At 36.4% G+C, this 8,412-nt stretch overlaps 1 pseudogene; it reads right to left on the bottom strand.

The window, feature by feature from the left end:
- Nucleotides 1-6,056: 6,056 nt before the first annotated feature.
- The window catches only part of LOC108513903 (26S protease regulatory subunit 7 pseudogene), a 53,565-nt pseudogene continuing 51,209 nt past the window's right edge, over nucleotides 6,057-8,412 (bottom strand).

Below are 8,412 nucleotides of genomic sequence, written 5' to 3'. Positions count from 1 at the left end.
TGAATGATGGTTTCCAGCTGCATCCATGTCCCTACAAAGGACGCAAACTCATCCTTTTTTATGGCTGCATAGTATTCCATGGTGTATATGTGCCACATTTTCTTAATCCAGTCTGTCACAGATGGACATTTGGGTTGATTCCAAGTCTTTGCTATTGTGAATAGTGCCGCAATGAACATATGTGTGCATGTGTTTAAAGACGGGTTTCTATTTATATGTTATTTGCATGTGAGAAACAGATAATTTTATTAAAAGCAATAGTTTTTACATTATAAATTTCTTTTAAATATTTTTTGTTTTAAATTTTCTATCTTTATTGAAATATAATTAACAGATAAAAATTGTATATATTTACAATTTATAATTGTCTGTTTTGATATACATGTAAATTAAGAAATGATTACCATAATGAAGCCACTTAACATGTCCATCACCATTTTTGTGTGATAAGACCATTTAATGATAAGACCATTTAAGGTCTACTCTCGCAGCACTATCTATAGCCACCATTCTGTAGGTTAAGTCTCCCAGACTTATTCATCCTGCAAAACTGCAACTTTATACTCTTTGACCAACATCTTCCCATTTCTCCCATTCCTCAGCCCCTGCCAACTACCATCCTATTATCTGCTTTTATGGGTTTGACTTTTTTAGATTCCTCATGTAAATGATATCATGTAGTATTTGTCTTTCTGTGCCTGGCTTATTTAATTTAGCATGATGTCCTCTAAATACTTCCATGTGGTTATAAAAGACAGGATTTCCTCAATTTTTTAAGGCTAAATAATATTCCACTGAATTTATATGTGCCACATTTTCTTTATCGATTCGTTTGCTGACGGAAACTTAGGTTGATTTCATATCTTGGATATTGTGAATAATGCTACAAGGAACATAGGAGTGATGATATTTACACATGCTGATTTCATTTCCTTTCAATATACAACAAGTAGTGTAATTGCTGGAGGATGTAGCAGTTCTAGATTTAATTTTTTGGGGAACCTCAATACTGTTCCATCATGGCTGTACCAATTTATATTCACAACAACAGTGTAAAAGGTCTTTTTTCTCTACACTTGATGACACTTGCTATCTTTTGTCTTTTTGATAATAGTCTAATGCGTATGAGTCAGTCTAATAGTGTATGAGTTAATATCTTATTGCAGTTTGGATTTGCATTTCCCTGATCATTAGCGATGTTGAAAAGTTTTTTCATATACCTGTTGGCCCTTTGTATGTCTTCTCTTGAGAAATGTCTTTTGACATCCCTTTGACCATTTCTTAATCAGATTATTTGTTGTTCGCTATTGAGTTTCTTATGTATTTTAGGTATTAACCCATTTTCTGATGTATTGTTTGCAAATATCTTTTCCCATTTCATAGGTTGCCTATTCAATCCATGATTGTTTCCTTTGCTGTGAAGAAGCTTCTTCGTTTGATGCAACCCTGTTTTTCTACTTTTACTCTTGTTGCCTGTGCTTTTGGGGTTATAGAAAAAAAAAAAAAAATCATTGCCCAGATTAATGTAAAAAAAGCTTTTCCCTAAGTGTGTTTCTAGTATTTTACAGTTTCAGGTCTTATGTTTAAATCTTTAATCAATTTTGACTTGATTTTTGTGTACAGGGTAAGACAAAAATCAAGTTTTTTTCTTCTGCTGTATTAAGATGTCCAGTTTTCCCAGTAACACTTACTGAAGTGAATATCCTTTCCCCATTGTGTGTTCTTGGCACACTTTAATTGACCAAATATGTGTGGTTGTATTTCTGGGTTCTCTCTTTTGTTCCTTTGATCTATATATCTGTTTTTATGCCAGCATCATGCTGTTTCAAGTACTCAGAACATTGTAGTATATTTTGAAATCATCTTATTGGATACATATTTGCATTTATTTGTATCTTGTTATTTTGTCACCTAACATTCTAGATTATAGAATTCCAAGGACTCTTCCAAATAAATTCTATACTGATGAATATTACATATTTAACACAGAAAGGCAAGTCTTATCTAGAATTGTTTCATATTACAAATATGCATTCTGAAGTTAAAGAAGAAAAAAACTATGAGGGATAGAGAAGAAGCTTAGTTCATCAGTGGCAGTTGGGGGAGGAATTAAATAAATGAAATACTTTGAATGTCCATTTGTCCATTTAAATTCTTTTCTTTTATTTATCCCCAAAAGAGTAGTATTAACTGATTATGAATATATTATCTTACTCATATTATTTCTATCTGTAAAGTGCCCAAAAAATGAACTGAGCAAAAAGGTAGATGAGATCATGAGAAATAAAAATAAGAATCAAAGGATTTACCTAACAGAGTTTGCATTGTAAGTCATTACATTAACTATCTTAGCAATTTCAATGACACACTGTCTTCAAGATGTAGTGAGAAAGTGAATGAATACCCCAAACAAAAAAAAAGTATAGAATTTTGCAGAAAGTAAGTTTTGGAAAACTTCTGTAAAGTACTTCATAGAACCCTAAAACATTCAATGTACTACAAGTAGTTTGAAGAGGTTCAGTGATTTTTGTCAATTATGCAACACATTTTTTTAATTATTAATTTTCTGTGTTTCAAGTAACTGAGTTAACCAAGATACTTGTCTATATAAAGCAGTAAGTTACTATAAACCTTAGATTTCAGTGTCCTCAAAGGATCAGAAACTATAATAAATTTGATCATCCATGTGGAGTAAGGCCTATGTCTATCAGGAAATCAATTAACCTAATCAGTTGAGTGAAATAATAGTGTTGTTTTCACTTGGGTATTTTTTCCCATTCAATGTGCTTCTATCAAGAGTCTTCTGAGTACAGATATACCAATACTCAACAAGAGGGAACACTGGAAATTATAAGACGTGAAATGAAATGAAATAGATTTGTAGACCCTAAGATCATTTTATCCGTATGGTAGGAATTTAATAAGCAATTAATTGATTTAATGAATCCATGTAATATAAGAATACATTTTATATTTTGTTAATTTGAAATAGAATAGGTTACATTAAACCTCAAGGAACAATATTTCTTTGGCTGAATTAAAAATTCTAATTAACATTAAGCCATCAAGTTTGTAATATATCAGAACACAAAAAAATGAAAACATGATTACCCCTGGATTAGAATACATGAAGCTGCCATTTTTGTCATTTCAAAGTATGTGAAATATATTTATTTTCTAACATGGAAAGACCATTTGTAATATTTATCATCAAGGCAAAGTTAATTCAGTTAGAATGAAAGTATTTGAAATTTTTACAATGTTGCCATGTTATTAGGTGGATTACACAAAAATAAAGGCACATATATAAAATGAAGATTCTAGACATCAAATGAAGGCAAATTATTTTTCCCATCATTGGAGGAAATGAGAAATAAAGAATCAAATGTTGGAAAAGGAAGTGATTTATAACATTTAGGATGATGAAAATAATAAAAGTTCAAAATAACTTTTAAAAACATGAAGTAATGGCTGAGTGTGGTGGTTCATGCCTATAACCACCACAGCACTTTGGGAGGCCAAGATGGGAGGATCATTTGAGGTCAGGAGTTTGAGACTAGCCTGGCCAACATGGTGAAACCTGGTCTTTACTAAAAATACAAAAATTAGCTGGGTCTGGTGGCGTGCCCCTGCAATCCCAACCACTCAGGAGGCTGAGGCAGGAGAATTGCTTGAACCCAGCAGGCAGAGGTTGCAGTCAGCTGAGATTGCACCATTGTACTCCAGCCTGGGTGACAGAGCTGGACCCAGTCTCAAAACAAACAAACAAACAAACAATATGATGTATTAATATAGCAAAATAACATGCTGGCAGTTTGCCAAACATGATGTTCTCTTTCACACTTGATCTCCTCTATGCATGTTGCTTCCTTGGCCTAGTTCCCTTTCCTCTTTTCTGCTGATACATAGCTTTTCATGTTAGGGGGCTCAGTTTACTTTGCCAGTTTTGCGATGCTTTTTCCAACTGTTCAAGGCACAATTATTGTCAGTTCTGCTATAATGCTTGTTTTGAAAACGTAAAGTTGTTCTAAAGAAATTGATATAAAGAAAAAAATTAAGGTTGCTTATGCATGATTTCCTCCATGAGAAACATGAGGGGAATGCAAAAAACTGCACCAGCTGTGTCCAAGCTAAGTGGGGATACACAAAATGTACCCTAATCCACACATACCACAAACATGCACCAGCTCTCTCCATTCACTGGGTGTTTTATAAGCCACACCTATCTGCACCTAATACAACCTTTCCTCTGATTTCAGCTCACCGTCCTCCTACTTCCTAATAATTTGCAAGCTGCAACTCTTTTAATATCCACTTCCAAAGGCAAACCAGAATTTATGGTAAAAATACCCACATTATTGTATCATTTACGTGTTTCTTAACTATTCACACACACAAAAACATTACCATTTTCATTACGTTCTTATTTTTAAAAATATGGCAGTCACAAAATTTTTGAATGTTCAACTCCAGCCCATTTTACCAGTATCCCTGTGTTTTTTTAATTGTCTAATTCTACATGGTGTGATAATTTTTCAGGAACACGTATGTCATATTTATAACAGAACTGACTATAGTACCATTAGTAACTTCTGTCATTCAGTAGTACTTAGCATATTGAGTTGCATTTATTTGTACACTTACCTATTTTCTCCACTAGAATGTGCAAATGTCCTGAATTGGGAGAGAATCAGATACTAGAAAGGAACTGAGTAGTGCTGAGGAGGATGGTGGAATGAGGGCTGGTAGTGGAGACGATGGTGGGGGTTGGGTAAAGAGCAGGAAGGGAACCAGGATGAAGACTAGTGCAGTAGCCTCACCTGGTGGCATAGAGTTGATGGGTTACAATGGGTACAGAAAAAAGTAGATTGTATCTTCTCTCTGAGCTACAATCAGTCAATCAATTGACCACTCAAACCCACTGATTTCACCTCACAGCTGCTCTTTTCTTTCTTTCCTTCTCCCCTGTTATGGACTCAATGTTTGTATCTCAATACATTCACATGTCAAAACTCTAGCCTCCAATGTGACTGTATTTGGAAATGGGGCCTTTGGGAGGTAATGAGAGATAGATGAGGTCATGAGGGTAGAATCCTGATAAAAGGATTAGTGCCTTCATAAGGAAAGACACCAGAGAGCTTGCTCTCTCTTTGCCCCAGTAAAGAAGTCACGTGAGCACGCAGCAAGATGGCGGACTGCCTATCAGCCAAGAGGCCTCAGGTAAAACCTGCTTTGACAGCCCCTTGATGATTGACTTCTCTACCTCCTAAACTGTGCAAAAAATAAATTGCTGTTGCTTAAACTTTCCAATCTATGACAATTTGACAGGGCAGCCTGAACTAATACATCCTCAGAAATATAAACTGTACCCTGACATGTATGTAAGGTATGTATACCTTACATGTATGGCATTTCAAAGTCCTGATTGACTTTTCTCACCTATAGGAAAAAGTTTGAGTACCTTAAAATGTCATGCCAATTCTTACATGATTTTAACTCTGAATACCTTTCCAGTCTCAGGTCTTGTCAGTTCTGACCTGTCAAATACTAACTTCTTTGTAGTTCCTTGAACACAGATAGTATTTTCTCATCAATGCTTTTGTCCACACAACTTCTTTGCTTAGGATGTCATTTCTCTTCATCTTCAAATGCAAATCTTATAATTTCTTTAATATGGAGCTCAATCATAAACTTTTCCAGAAAACTTTACCTCAGGCTAGTCTGTGCTTTCATAATTTCCATTGAGTCTCCTTATCATGCCTTGGGCATGTCTCTTTATATTTGATTATATGCTCCTTGAAGGCAGTGATCATCTTCCTTATCCTAATTCATAGTGGGTACTCAATAAATATTTATCAAATAAATATAAATGGCCAGCACATTAACTTGGCACAAGTATCACATATTCAGTAAATGACAATTACTATTATTATTATTATCTTATAATATTGAAGCCTTTTTTTGTGAAGTGGTTAGTAACAACTCTATCAAAGGTTTGGATTCCAATGAAAAGATGTGTTTTCATTTGAAAGCCTTCAGGGCTCCATTGTGTCATGTTAGCAGTGAGTAGTGCTGAATTTGGCGTAATAGTTAATGATCTTATTTATGTCTTCCAAGCAATCCTCAGTAGCAATTTTTAACCATACTCTGGTCAAAAACATACCAGCTTTGGCCAGGCATGGTGGCTCACACCTGTAATCCCAGCACTTTGGGAGGCTGAAGTGGGCAGATCACCTGAGGTCGGGAGTTTGAGATCAGCCTGGCTAACCCAGTGAAACCCCGTCTCTACTAAATATACAAAACTAGCTGGGTGTGGTGGCACATGCCCATAATCCCAGCTACTCAGGAGGCTGTGGCAGGAAAATCGCTTGAACCCGGGAGGCGGAGGTTGCAGTGAGCCGGGATCATGCCACTGCACACCAGCCTGGGAGACAGAGTGAGACTCATTCTCAAAAACAAAAACAAACAAAAACAAACAACAAAACAACAAAACCCAGCTTCTACACAAAAGCTTCTAATCTCAGCCCCAGTGGTGTTTGGATGTAGTTATGCTAACCATGCAAATCTGGTATCTTTCAACATCCATTGAACAAGTATGAATCTTAAAGATGTGAGTCTGACCCTCTAGATCAGGTAAACTAAATTCAATCTTTCTATCCAATTTCCCCAGCTTCATCAGTGCTGAATCCAAAGTATCAGGTCTGTTAGTGGCCATCAGCACTTAATATTGCCTTGATGATCAAAGCCATCCAACTGATGAATTAGTTCACACATTTTTTCTCTGTACTTCATTGTCACCTCCAGCACCATCATCAAACTGAGCTCTTCCAATAGCATCAGTTTCATCAAAGAAGATAAGGCAGGCATTTCTTGTTCTGGCCATTGGGAAGAGCTTATGAACCATTCCAGCCCCTTTGCAGGTATATTTCTGTAAAAGTTCATATCCAGTAACTCGATGAAGCAAACATAAGTCCCATTTAGCAACCACCTGAGCACAGAGTGTCTTGCCTGTACCTAGTGGACCAAAGAGCACACTCTTGGGAGGCTCCATGCCAAGGTTAACAAATCTCTCTGGATGAAGTAGTGGGGTTTCAACTACTTACAATTTCTCAATCTGTTCCCTACAGCCACCAACATCGCTGTATATGACATCAGGTTTTTACTCCACTGGCATCATGGTAATTCTTGGGTCAATCTTAGAAAGCATGGGAATATGAATTTAATTAACATCAAATTTCATCCCTGCTTCAATGTCAGTAGATCACTGAGGTCCACCACAAACTTAGCAATCTGCTACACACTGACAATGTATTTTGAGTTCTCAGAATTAGCATTTACTATCTTTCTACACCTTGCAACCTGTAAACATTGTTCACCCTGGAGCATTTGCTTACTTGCAGCCAAATCCCAGAGTGCTGGTGGTGGCCAGACTAGTGTCAGACTCTTTAATACTACTTAGATAATTTTCTTAAGTTGTTGAATGTCATTCTCAACCTGCTTAATCTCCCTAGAATAAGTGCTCTGACCATGATTTTTCAGCAAGGCAGTATCCTCTTCATTCAGAGCTCAAAAGTGTTTGTCATCCTTCTTATCCTTTTTGGTTTTCCACTGATCAGCACTGAGGTAATCCAGCGTTTTAAGAGATGCTGTGATTCAGCTCCTCAGTGATTCAGCTCCTTAGTGATTACACCACCTTACTATTATTTCTTTTATGCACTGTTGCTAATGAACTTTTAGCTTTCTGCAGGAAATGTGAAAGTAATAAAAAGACTCAAGAAAACTCCGTGTTGAAATAGGTTTGTACAATTTTTCTGACCTTTTGCAGCCTCCTTATAAATTCTTTATCATATGCTTGTTTGTATTTAAAAATGCTACACTTGGCTGGGTGCAGTGGCTCACGCCTGTAATCCTAGCACTTTGGGAGGCCGAGGCGGGTGGATCATTTTAGGTCAGGAGTTTGAAACCAGGGTGGCCAACATGGTGAAACCCTGTCTCTACTAAAAATATGAAAAAATTACCTGGGTGTGGTGGTGTATGCCTGTAATCTCAGTTACTCAGGAGGCTGAGGCAGGAGAATCACTTGAACCCAGGGTGTGGAGGTTGCAGTGAGCTGAGATCTCGCCACTGCACTCCAGCTTGGGTGACAAAGTGAGACTCCATCTCAAAAACAAAAACAAAACAAAACAAAATAAAACAACAAAACTACACTTGCAGGGCAGAGGAGGTCATTTGTATAGGAAGTAATTCATAAAACTGACAATTTAACTATAGTAATCAAGAGTTGTCCGTTCCCATATAGACAATGTTAAATGTGTGAATAGCAAAGTGCTTTTGTATAACTTATGATATCAGTGGAATTTGAAATTTAGAACTAATGATTATTTTTGGCCGGGTGCGGTGGCTCAAGCCTGT

The sequence above is a fragment of the Rhinopithecus bieti genome, unplaced genomic scaffold, assembly GCF_001698545.2.
Source record: "Rhinopithecus bieti isolate Rb0 unplaced genomic scaffold, ASM169854v2 scaffold_32835, whole genome shotgun sequence".
NCBI lineage: Eukaryota > Metazoa > Chordata > Mammalia > Primates > Cercopithecidae > Rhinopithecus > Rhinopithecus bieti.
Note: the sequence above shows the minus strand (reverse complement) of the source record. Positions and strands in the feature narration are given on the sequence as shown.